This window comes from Chenopodium album, chromosome 8 (assembly GCF_948465745.1).
Source record: "Chenopodium album chromosome 8, dcCheAlbu1.1, whole genome shotgun sequence".
Lineage (NCBI taxonomy): Eukaryota > Viridiplantae > Streptophyta > Magnoliopsida > Caryophyllales > Amaranthaceae > Chenopodium > Chenopodium album.
The window spans coordinates 62,187,153-62,200,039 of record NC_137841.1 but is presented as its reverse complement, the minus strand read 5'-3'; the positions used below and the strand labels follow the sequence as shown (position 1 = coordinate 62,200,039).

The window sequence follows — 12,887 nt, the reverse complement described above, 5'->3', positions numbered from 1 at the left end:
AAGCTTCCATTCCCTAATAGACAACTGAAGAGTAAGCTTGATAAACAATTCGGTAAGTTTTTAGAGGTTGTGAAAAACCTGCAGGTAACAGTCCCTTTCACTGATTTAATCACTCAAGTACCTGCTTATGCTAAATTCATGAAAGACATTCTGACTAGGAAAAGGGCCTTTAATGAAGTAGAAACTGTAGCTTTCACAGAGGAGTGTAGCGCTTATTTGCAAAAATAAATCCCCTCCTAAATTAAAGGATCCCGGTAGTTTTTCTATCCCTTGTCACATTGGGAATGTTTTTATTGATAAAGCTTTGTGTGATTTGGGTGCTAGTGTCAGTGTCATGCCATCATCTATCTGCGCTAAATTAAATATGGGAGAATTAAAAATTACTAATATAACTTTGCAAATGGCAGATCGTTCGGTAAAATATCCCTTAGGTATTTTAGAGGACGTACCTGTCAGAGTTGGTAAATTTTTTATTCCGGTTGATTTTGTTGTTTTAGATATGGCAGAGGACACACAAATACCCATTATATTAGGTAGGCCTTTCCTCCACACTGCAGGAGCGATTATTGATGTGAAAAATGGTAAACTAACCCTTTCTGTAGGTGACGATAATGTTACCTTTAATTTAGGGAAGGTTTTGAAAGGGCCTATGTTAGAGGAAAATTGTTGCTTCATTGATACAATTGATATAATGGACGATATTTGTGTTGATAGCTTGCCACAGGTTCTTGCGAAGGATCCCTTAGAGGAAGTTCTCTGCGGGAATTTATCTAGCGACAATGCAAGCATTTGGGGTAATGAGATACAGGATATTGAAAAGGCTCTTTCCTTAGAAGAGTTAAGCCCCAAGGAGACAATGAAGGTAGTGAATTTAGTTCAGGAATCAAAACCTGCAGAGGTCAAGAAACCTGAGCTAAAACCTCTCCCTTCTCATTTGAAATATGTTTTTCTTAATGAACAGGAACTACACCCCGTGATCATCAGTACTGCACTCACTGACCTACAATCTTCCCAACTTCTAGGGGTCCTCAAAACCCATAAGAAGGCTATAGGGTACAGTATTGATGATCTCAAGGGTATTAGCCCTGATTTTTGCATGCACAGGATTCATCTAGAGGAAAATTACAAGCCCTGCATTCAACCCCAACGAAGATTAAATCCCAACATGCAGGAAGTAGTCAAGAAGGAGGTGATGAAATTACTTGATGCAGGTATTATCTATCCTATCTCTGACTCTAAGTGGGTAAGTCCTGTGCAGGTAGTACCAAAGAAGGGTGGGATGACTGTGATAACAAATGAAAAAAATGAATTAATTCCCACTAGAACTGTAACAGGGTGGCGTATGTGCATAGACTATCGTAGATTAAATATCGCCACTAAAAAGGATCACTTCCCTCTTCCCTTTATTGATCAAATGCTTGAGAGGTTAGCCAATCACAAATTCTTTTGCTACTTGGACGGGTATTCGGGATTTTTCCAAATTCCGATTCACCCTGAAGATCAGGAAAAGACTACCTTTACATGCCCTTATGGCACTTTTGCATATCGTAGAATGCCCTTTGGTTTATGTAATGCACCTGCTACCTTTCAACGTTGCATGATGAGCATTTTTTCTGATTTCATAGAGTCTATTATGGAGGTCTTTATGGATGATTTTAGCATATATGGTTCTTCATTTAATTCATGTCTAATTAATCTCGCTAAAATTTTGAAAAGATGTGAAGAGTGCAACTTAGTACTTAATTGGGAGAAAGGTCACTTTATGGTGACAGAGGGAGTAGTCCTTGGCCATATTATATCTGATAAGGGCATACAAGTAGACAAAGCTAAAATATCAGTGATTGAGCAATTACCTCCCCCAGTCAATGTTAAGGGAGTTAGAAGCTTCTTGGGTCATGCGGGGTTTTATCGCTGCTTTATCAAAGATTTTTCTAAAATTGCTAAACCACTAACACAACTTTTGCTAAAGGATGCCCCATTTATTTTTACTGACGAGTGTCTTGAGGCTTTTAACAGGATTAAGCAGGCTTTGATATCAACACCCATCATATGTGCTCCCAATTGGAACCTTCCTTTCGAAATCATGTGTGATGCAAGTGACTTTGCACTAGGAGCCGTGCTCGGACAGAGGAAGGACAAGGTTTTGCATGCTATTTATTATGCTAGCAAAACCTTGGATGAAGCCCAAGTCAACTATGCCACCACAGAAAAGGAGTTTCTTGCTGTTATTTATGCTTTAGAAAAATTTAGATCATATCTAGTTGGTTCTAAAGTTATTGTTTTTACTGATCATGCAGCATTGAAATACTTGATAGCCAAGGCGGAATCAAAGCCAAGGCTACTCCGGTGGGTTCTCTTGCTCCAAGATTTCAACATAGAAATAAAAGATAAAAAGGGAGCAGAGAACGTAGTGGCAGACCACTTGTCACGTATCAGGTATGATGAGGGTAAGGATTCTTTACCTATAGATGATTCTTTCCCTGATGACAACCTGTATGCAGTTGTAGAGCATCACCCTTGGTATGCTGATTTTGCTAATTATATAGTGGGTGGTACTCTGCCTCCTGACGTGTCCTACCAACAGAAAAAGAAATTCCTTTATGATGTTAAACATTATTTTTGGGATGATCCTTTTTTGTTTCGTGAGTGTGCAGATGGATTATTTCGCAGGTGTGTTCCCGAATGGGAGGTTCACGGCGTCCTTACCAGTTGTCATACTTCACCTTATGGTGGACATCATGGCCCCACTAAAACGGTGGCTACGATCAATGAGTCAGGCTTCTTTTGGCCTACTATGTTTAAAGATGCTAACACTTTTGTGCAGGCTTGTGACTCTTGCCAGAGGACTGGCAACATTTCGCGGAGGCATGAGATGCCCCAAACTGGGATTCTCGAAGTTGAAATATTTTATGTTTGGGGTATCGATTATATGGGGCCGTTCCCATCTTCCAATGGGAATTTTTACATACTTGTAGCCGTTGATTATGTGTCCAAGTGGGTAGAAGCCATAGCTTCACCAACAAACGATTCTAAGGTAGTCATCAAGCTCTTCAAGAAGATCATATTTCCCAGGTTTGGTGTTCCACGAGCTATTATTAGTGATGGGGGTACCCACTTCCATGAAAAAAAATTGGATAACCTCCTTAAGAAGTATGGCGTATATCATCGAACAGGGCTTAGTTACCACCCTCAAACTAGTGGTCAAGTTAAGGTCTCTAATAGGGAAATCAAGGCGATCCTAGAAAAGGTAGTAGCCAAGTCAAGGAAAGATTGGAGCATGAAGCTTGATGACACACTTTGGGCATACCGAACAACATTTAAGACACCGATTGGTACTTCACCTTATAGATTGGTTTATGGTAAGACATGTCATCTTCCCGTAGAATTGGAGTACAAAGCCTTTTGGGCGATCAAAGAGCTTAATATGGATTCTAAGGCCGCGGGTAAGAAGAGACTTCTTCAACTCAATGAGTTGGATGAGTTTAGATTGTCGGCATATGATAGTGCGCGGATCTACAAGGAGAAGACCAAGAAGTGGCATGACAAGAGGATCTTACCAAGAGAGTTCGCACCGGGTGATAAGGTTCTTCTCTTTAATTCTAGATTGAAGATTTTCCCAGGAAAGTTAAAGTCTAGGTGGTCCGGTCCCTTCACTGTCACAAAGGTGAACAAATTTGGTTCGGTGGAGTTGGTGAATGACAAAGGTGAAGAGTTCAAGGTAAATGGCCAAAGGTTGAAAGTGTTTCATGAAGGTGCTACCATTAGAGATGTGGAGGAGACTCTCCTAACTCCACTTCCAACATGAGCTTCAAGGTGGTAGGAAGGTCGTGCGGGACCTAGATAAACCAGCGCTTTGCGGGAGGCAACCCGTATTTCATGCTTTCTAAACTAGTTTTTCCTTTTTTCCTTATTTTTGTTTTTTTAGAGAGGCGAGGAGAGTGATATTTCACCAGTTTTAAGTGTTGTTGTACAGGTATGAATTTGATAGGTATAAAGACTTAGAAAAAATTTGAAGAAGAAAAGAAATCGGAGAAAAAGGGTTGCGCGGGCCCGATCGGGCGAGGCTCGCCCGATCGGGCGCGCAAGCAACCCAGAAATCAGCAGCAAATTCGCCCGATCGGGCGACGCAGCCCGATCGGGCGCGCAAGCATGCTATCAATCGGAACCAAATTCGCCCGATCGGGCGCGCAAGCAAGGTTGAATTCAGAGACTATTTTCGCCCGATCGGGCGAAGCTTGCCCGATCGGGCGCTTTTTTTGGAAAATCGAGTGAAAAGGAAAAGATATGTCGGGCGAGCAAAGGGCGAAAATTTTGTTCACGTTCGCGCCCGATCGGGCGGAGCTCGCCCGATCGGGCGCGCAACTTGAGTTCTGGAATTTCCCGCTTTCGCCCGATCGGGCGAGGCTCGCCCGATCGGGTGCGCCATCAGTCCGTCCCTCTTTTATTTTCTTTTCTCTTCTTTCTTTCCTCACTTTCTCCTTATTTCATCTTCTTCATTTCACTTTCTCTCTCTAAAACCTCCATTTTCAACCCTTCAACTTACACTTCAATCCAAGATCTTCTCCAATTCTTCCATCCAAACTCATAAATTCTTACATATTCCATCTCTCCTCATCCTCCTCTACAATCTACACTAATTTTCCCCCATTTTCTCTCAAATTTTCTCAAACCCTAAGAGAGAGAAACCTCAAATTTGCCACTATTTTACAAAGCAATGGCCTCAAAGCGTTCAAGGAACCAAAGGGGTGAGAGCTCAAGTGCACCACAACCAACAATCAACCCGGATCTTCAAATTCCGGGATGGGAGGAGGTTGTCATCACCTCGGAGGAGCAACGAGTTAGGATGGTCAACCTCATCGATCGTCAGGTAATCTCTACCCGTTTTATTCATCATCCCACATTAGCTAGGTTAGGCCTTGATAAATATGTGGAAAAATTGTTCAAGGGTATAGGCATGAGTGGATTTTTTTAAATGTACCATGATACATATGATTATTTAACATTGGAATTTATCTCAAGTTTTAATGTTATTAAAATGAACACACTAATCACTCATGTACAATTCCGATTATTAAACAACGATGTGAGACTAACTCTAAAAGAATTTGGAAAATTGTTTGATTTAAAATCGGATAAACCTATTGAGCCCTCTCAAGACCACACCGCCGTGGTCTATAAGAGGTTAACTGGGGAGGATTTAGTGAACCTCCAACATGCCAAAGGGACGTGGATTCAACATCCCGTCCCAAAGCTTTGGCAAAGATTTGTCGGCCTCACTATTTTTGGGAGGCATGAACCGGCAAATGTTCGGAGAGATGAATTGGAACTATTGGCATCCTATATAATTCCTAATGCTGAAAAATTGAACATACCCCATAGGATAGCCAATCACTTCCAAAAGGCGGCCAATGCGACCGAGGCTAGTAGGTCTAGAGCACCTATTTACTTTGGGGGGTTAGTGACCCATATTGCTAGGAAACACCTAGGTTGGAACCCCGATGGACATAGGAAAGTTGTGGGATCGAACCTCATGGACCTACCCTATTTAGGGAGCTTGAACTGGGTGCAACCGGTGGGGAGTAATACTTGGTGGATTGTCCACCGACAATCGGGTAGGAGAGACCAAGCCTTTACCTTACCCAACCCCGCCTTGACCAAGTTTGAGAGGGGGAATCCCTCTTATACTTTCGAGATAAATGGTCAAGGTGAGGTTCAACCACCTCACCCCTCACCACAACCCCACCAATCCCCCATTCACCACTCACCCCACTACCAACCACCCCCACCTTTCACCTATGGCATGCCCACTCCCTCGGTCGATTACAATGTCGACCCCAATGCCCCATATGACTTTTCGGCTTTTAGGAGCCAATTAGACCGCATTGAGACGGGGCAAGGGCGAGTTGAGGGCATGATGCAAAACCTAGACTCTAGGTTAAGCACCTTAGATGGGCGGGTTGGTCTTATAGAGAGGAACCTAGGGAGGGGCCTTTACCCCATGTATGATGATTACGCCCGTCGGGGGGCTATTCCTCCCGATTCACTTACTCCCGATTGGTTCCAATACCCCCAAGGAGGGTATTCTCACCCCGGTGCGTATGGTACTTACGTGGACTACTCTTCGGTCCACGGATATGGGGGTGATGCTCCTTATGGGGGTATGGGTGGGAATGTAAACCCTAACTACTATGCAGGTGGTTCGGGGTATGGTGGTGGTGGCTCTAGCCATGGAGGAGCCGGTTCTAGCCACAGCTGGGGCTATTCTAGGATGGATGAGGATGAGGAGTAGGCTACTCTCCCGAGTCAATGAGGGCATTGCTTGATTTGGCTTGGGGGGGGGGGTGTTCTTTCACTTGGTAATTCTATTCCTTTTCTCTCTTTATTTGCTTTCTAGTATAGTTTTTATTTGCTTTCCTAGTGTAGTTTTTATTGCTTTCTTATATATGAAAAATACAAAAAAAAAATGAAAAATAAAAAATTCAAAAATACGTTCCAATGAATTGTAAATCATACTTCCCTGTGCCCCATACTTGAGAAAATTTATTTTGATTCTTGGTATTTGATGATGAATATTGTGGATTTGTTGGTCATGATTTGAAGTCTAATTGTTTGGATTCCTAAACATGCGTCAATTTTGCCCAACTACTTGTGAATATAGTGCTTGACTAGTTGATTTGGTTAGGAAATGTGTGATAGTTCCATAATTCCTTGTATGTCAATAAATTTTAGTATTGATTTGCAACTATGAGTAGTGTTTCATGACTTATTATTATGCACATGAGGAGGACGAAGGCGTTCATTCTTTTAGGTAGCCTTCAAAGTATTAGATACATTTGTTCCCTTCTTGTTACCCATGTTGTTACTTGTGCCCTTTTATTGTTTATTTAGCCACATTATAAGCCTACATGAGCCCCATTAGCTACTAGTCCCAAGCTTGGCTTGGGGGAGCTATTAGTGAGTGAGGTGAGGGAGTTTGTAGTGTGCACATTATTTGCACAATTTGGGTGGGTTTTGAGAAGTAATTCATTCTTGATCATATTTTTGTTTTGTTGAGTTTAAAAGTTGTATATTTTTGAGAAAATAAAAGTGTGATGAAAAAAAAGAAGTTAAAAAAAAAAGTGAGAAATTTGAAAAAAAAAAAAGGTGAACTTCTAAGAAAGAAAAAAATGTTTGATGTTCAAATGTTCTATTTGAAGGTTGTTCTAAGAAAAAAAAGAAAAAAAAGAATGAGTTCAAAGTTTGTTTTTTTTCACTCAAAGTTCTACATTATCATATTTTTATGAGTGATTGTTGTAAGTGTTGGGATTGTTTATTTTGTTTGGAGTATATTTGGTGGATTGTTTTTTGGAGTTGGTTATGTTGGAGATGTGTATGATCATTATTTTTGATCATGGGTTTATTAGGATTTGGCTCCCTTAATTCATAGCTTTACTCTCACATAATCCCAAATTTATCCTACCTTTACCCTAGCCTTACATTACAAGCTTAAAAGACCTTCCGACCTTGTGCATAGAAGTTATGTAAATGTGAAAGTGTTGTTTATCAATGCAAGTTATGACTTGACATATTTCGAGTCGACTAGTAGGATGAGCGTTCAATGTTTTTATACACACGAGAGTGTGAGTTGGGAGGGCATTGTTCACATTAAAGGGGTTGGTTGGAGAGCGATCGAGTACATTCTTTACTCGCCACATAAATGAGAGTTGAGTGTGTGAGCACTAGTCTTGAATTCTATATGCTCTTGTGGTTTGCTCTACTTGACAATTGTTGGGGAGGAAGGGTGTTTAGATGGATAAGATTGATTGATGTTGAAGTGTGTTCATTAGATTTGCCTTGAATCGTTGGTTTTTGATTTGATTATTGGGGTGAAGTATGTTTTATATGTTCATTGATGAGCTCTTTGCTTAGGGACAAGCAAAGGTTTGGCTTGGGGGAGTTTGATATGTCCATTTTATATAGTGTTTTACCCCCGTCCCTTGGTCGTTATTAGTAGTGTTTTTGGCTCTTTCGGGCCACTTTTATTACTAATTTGTGTGTTCTAGTGTTTTCGTAGTTTAAGTTGTATTTTACAGGAAATTGCACTCTTGGAGCATTTTCCCGGGCTTTATTGGATCGACTACGGAAGCTAGAAGGACACGACCACTTTTGGAGCCCAGGATCGGTGAGAGCCGGTGATTAAGGGCTCGGTAATTGGGATCACGAGGCATTTGGACCAAGTATTCGAGACCCGAGAGGAAATCCGGATTGGGCCGAGAAATCTAGCCCAATCGAAGTCCAAGCCTCGAAGAAGAAGACCGGGCCCGATCGGGTGAGCGTAGGCTCGATCGGGCGCGGCATGCCAGCAATGGGCGTTGTAAAAAGGCGGGCCCAATCGGGCGGCCCTTCGCCCGATCGGGCGCGTGTTTTCTTAGTAGCTGATTAGTTTAGTTCTAATTCTTGTTTTTAGGAGAGGTTTAAATACGCTTTGTACGGAATTATTAGTAACCTCTTTTCTTAGACTTTCTCTCTCTACTTAGTATTTTTCTCTCTCTTAAATTCTCTCTAAACTTTTGTTCTTAATTCCTTCATTAATTCCAGATTTACTTTGGTACAATTTCTTCCCTTTTTAATTTCAGCTATTTTAATTGTTTTCTTGTTTATGCTTTTATTATTTATTTGATTGATTTAGTTATGATGATTAGTGAGTAGTTTAATTCTAGGGTTTATGGGGATCCATAATTAATATGAAGAGATAGTTTGTTATTATTGATTGTTGATATTGTATGATAATTTCCTATTGAATTGTTTTAATTCTTTGCAATTAGATTATGAATCGAGCAGATGTAATTTGATTGTGAATGTTTAGCAATATTGAATTGATGAATCGAGCAGATGTTGATTTAATATTAAAGGCTATTTTTAATAGGAACTTAGGTCTAGTAAATTGCGAGAGCCTGTTAGATCTATGTTGATTAATAAATTGCGAGAGCCTGTTAATCATGTTATCTATGCATTGTTAATTATTAATTACTTCGTTCTATCCCGGAATATTAATTATTGGTGAACCTGTGACCCTAGGTTTCCTTATTATTGATTCTTTTCTCCCTAAACTTATTCTTTGTAGTATAGAATTCTTACCTCAAAATATTGGTTACTTAGATAATTTAGAGTATATTAATTAATTAGAATTAAAAAGACTTGTTTCCCTGTGGAGTTCGACCCTACTTCCCTATCTACTGTAGTTAGTGATTTAGGTAATTATTTTTTATTAGGGGATACGACTTTACCCTGTCAGACAGCCATGACGTAGCGATAAGAGGAGATCGGCGTATCCAAGGCTGGCCCGGCTATAGGATCCTATCTTATGGATCCTGACCAGAGCGGGGAGGTAGCAAAGGAGTACACGTGAACTCCTATCGGGAGAAAGGGTCATAGAGATCAGGATCAGGATGAAGATCCGCACTCGCTGCTCAGCCGTCGTATCCTCCATGTCGTAGCCACGAGCTAAAACTGAAGCCAGCTCCGATCGTCCGCTCCTAGGACCACCTCGAGACACTGGTCGGGTCCTGATGTGCTGAACGATCGGACCCAACAAATCAGCTGTCTCAGCCGATCCCCAAGACAGATCAGACATCTGAGCTACAGCTCGGTCGGTGAAGCGCAACCTGCTGATCATACTGAAGTCTAGGGGGGTCATCGTCATCTCCCCCCAAGCAAAATGAAAAGTGTTGGTAGTATCCTAGAAATACTCCAACAATGCGCAAACCACCGTCGCACCGCAACCCCGGGGGCTGCGAAACCCTACAACCGCCGTATAGAAATCTACCAAGCCAGCCGATTCCCATAGGGCGTTCGTAGCAGGATCCCTCGTAATGATCTGGTGAAGTCGAGGGATCAGATCGCCGGCTCCAGAACCATGGTGGCGAAGCGTGCCATCGACTATGCCGGAGAGTGGGCGATGAGAGACATGGTTTTCACGGCAGAAAACCAACTGGTCTGGAGTCCACGGAGGTGGAACCCACCTACCTCTACTCGCGGATGCCCGAGGCTCGGACTCTAAGGCATCATCGTCCATGCCCTCAGGAACGGTGGGAGTGTCCTCCCGAAAAGCCCGACGCCGGCCGTGGGTAGAAAGATCGCAATCTCGTCGCCTAGGCATGCTATTGTAAAAATCTAAATGCTTAGCATCATTTCCTAAGACATTTAATTTAAGTTGCATATTTATAAAAATAAAAATCTAAATACTTAGCATCATTTCCTAAGTTATTTAGTTATTTATTGAATTATATGCTAAATTTTTACCTCCAGGCTAAAAATTGGCAAAATTATGGTATTTAGTTTCTCCATGACAAACTAATACTACAGTTCTCCTAGCCGCATGATACTATGTTCTCCATGACAATATAGTACATATGCAAAATATGAATCAACACATCATTTCACAAGGTTCATCACCATTTTTTCATCATGAACATCATTTCACAAAGTAGTACCCAAAAATGTGATTTGCTCAATTCTCCATCAAATCATGTAATTTTTGTCTCAAATTTCTCACAAACACACATACATACATATACAAGTAAAATCATGGCAAAAATTTCACCATAAAACCTCAAAATTAAAAATCCCCAAATTGATTTTTTTTTAAGGTTTTTTTTCATGAAATTACTTGAAGCAAATTTGAGATAAAAAAATTAAGAAGAACTTACATAGATCTTTGTAGAGGTTCGAAAATGTGGAATATGGCGAAAAATTGGAGCAAATTCAGTAGAAAATCGAGCAGCAAAAAGACTTAAAAAAATAAAAAAAACTCCGGCCACCAGCAGGACCGCCGCGACACGGTCAACTGAATCCGTGACACGGCGAGGCTGTCCCGTGTCACGGTGAGTTTCACAGGTGACGGAGCTCTGGTGACTCCGACGACCGCTTCAGGCAGAAGACACCGACGAGCAACAACAGTGAACAACAGTAGCAGCAGCTCGCAGCAGAAGCAAAAATAAAAAAGAAGAAAGAAAAAAAAGGAACCGCCGTGTCACGGTTGCCGTTACCGTGTCGACGCCGGACGTCCGCCGGATTCTCTTAACCGTGGCGCGGCGATTTGTGTGAGCAAGGAAGTAAAAATGGAGAAGATAGAGAGAGGAGATGAGCAATGAAATGGCGATGGTGAAGCAAAAGCGTGAATTTAAAGCAAAAAAAGGTAACCGTTGCGCACCCCGTTCACCGTGCCACGGTTACCGTTATTGTGTAACGGTACAATTAAACGTGGTGCGCTGATTCACGTTGACCAATTCAAACAATAAAATAAAAAAAAAGGGGAAAAAAATATTCCCGTGACACGGGATTTTATTCCGTCTGACGGGAGGAGTTCCCGTGTCACGACAAAGAGGTGACGTGGCACGGCAGACTCTGTGCATTGTCAGCGAATATTCCTGACATTTTTGACCAGTTTGAATGATTTTTTGAGCTTATTGGGCGATTATTTTTCGCTAGAATTACGCGGAAAATTCTAACAGATATTTAAGGGGGACTAAAATTACCATTCTACCCCTGACAAGCATCAAAGTCTATTTTTCGGCATTTTAAGCACTTAATATGGTCGGATAATCGACTTAAAATTATGAATCATCTGCGGCCCACGTTCGGGGATAATTGAACCATCATACACTTACAAATTTCAGCAATCGTCGGCTTTCCTCAGGCTTGGAAAGCGTTATCGGTGGATTTTTCTTCAAGTATAGAAAACCACCAAATTCCTTTGTCGGCTTTCCTCAAGCATGGAAGGCATTATCGGTGAATTTCTTCAAGCATAGAATGACACCAAATTCGTTCGTCGACTTTCCTCAAGCATGGAAAGTATTATCCGGTAGCTTTCTTCAGGCTTAGAAAGGTACCAAACTCTTCAGTCGGCTTTCCTCAAGCATGGAAAGCGTTTCAACAAATGTCACTCGGTGGATTCCTTCAAGCATAGGAAGCTGCCAAACTCGTTTGTCACCAATACACTGGTGCCAGATACGTATTCTATCCCTTTACTCTTTTGTCTGTGGAATTAACATTCTTCTGCAGGTATCGGCGTATATAGAGTGATTTAGGATCGCAGAACGTCTTAAATCATTCTCCGTCCCTATCGGCTACTTTGACTATCGTTTTCGAAACTGACGTTTCTACAAACTCAGTCAAAGTGGGGGCTTCTGTAGACACCTAAAAATGTCTCCCCAAAACCAAACCCGATGATAAATAACCTTTCACCGCCACTATTGGTCGGGTTTAGTATTTAATCCCGAGAGTGCTTAAAAAAATCGTATTTTATTAAATTCATATTTTTGAACAGTCCATGGATTAGTCTTGATGTTTGGTAAAAGCATAGTTTTAATTTCAGCCCAACTCATTTTAAGCCCAAACCTTTTTATTTTATTGTTTTATTATTTATTTTTGGCCCAAACCTTTTATTTATTTTTATTTAATTATTTTCTTATTTTAGCCCGAATAATAAAAGTCAGGAAAGGCACGAAATTATCAATCGGCACTTAAAAAGCCGAAGGAAATTAGGGTTAAGAATGTATTTAGACGGAAAATGGACTGGAAATTCCCGCGCCACGGCAGACTGCCACCGTGTCACGGGAATCCTTCCCGTCTGACGGTGGAACTTCCCGTGTCACGGTATAGTCTGACCGTGTCACGGGATACTTTTTTAGGGTTTTTATCATTTTAGGGTTCCGTGTGCTCCCTCAGCACATTTTCCCTATAAATACCCCCTCATTTCTGATGTACGGGGCACCGAGAATTTTATTATTTTATTTTCTCTCTTCTATGCTATTAGCCTAAACACTAGCCTACCCTTTTCACTTCAAAATTCCTTCTTCAAGCACTCAAAGGAGTCCATATTTTACTCGAGGTTCTATCCTTAAGCC

At 41.3% G+C, this 12,887-nt stretch overlaps 1 pseudogene; it reads left to right on the top strand.

Annotated features, from left to right (window-relative positions):
• The first annotated feature begins 856 nt into the window (after positions 1 to 856).
• The window catches only part of LOC145643130 (uncharacterized), a 313,811-nt pseudogene continuing 301,780 nt past the window's right edge, over positions 857 to 12,887 (top strand).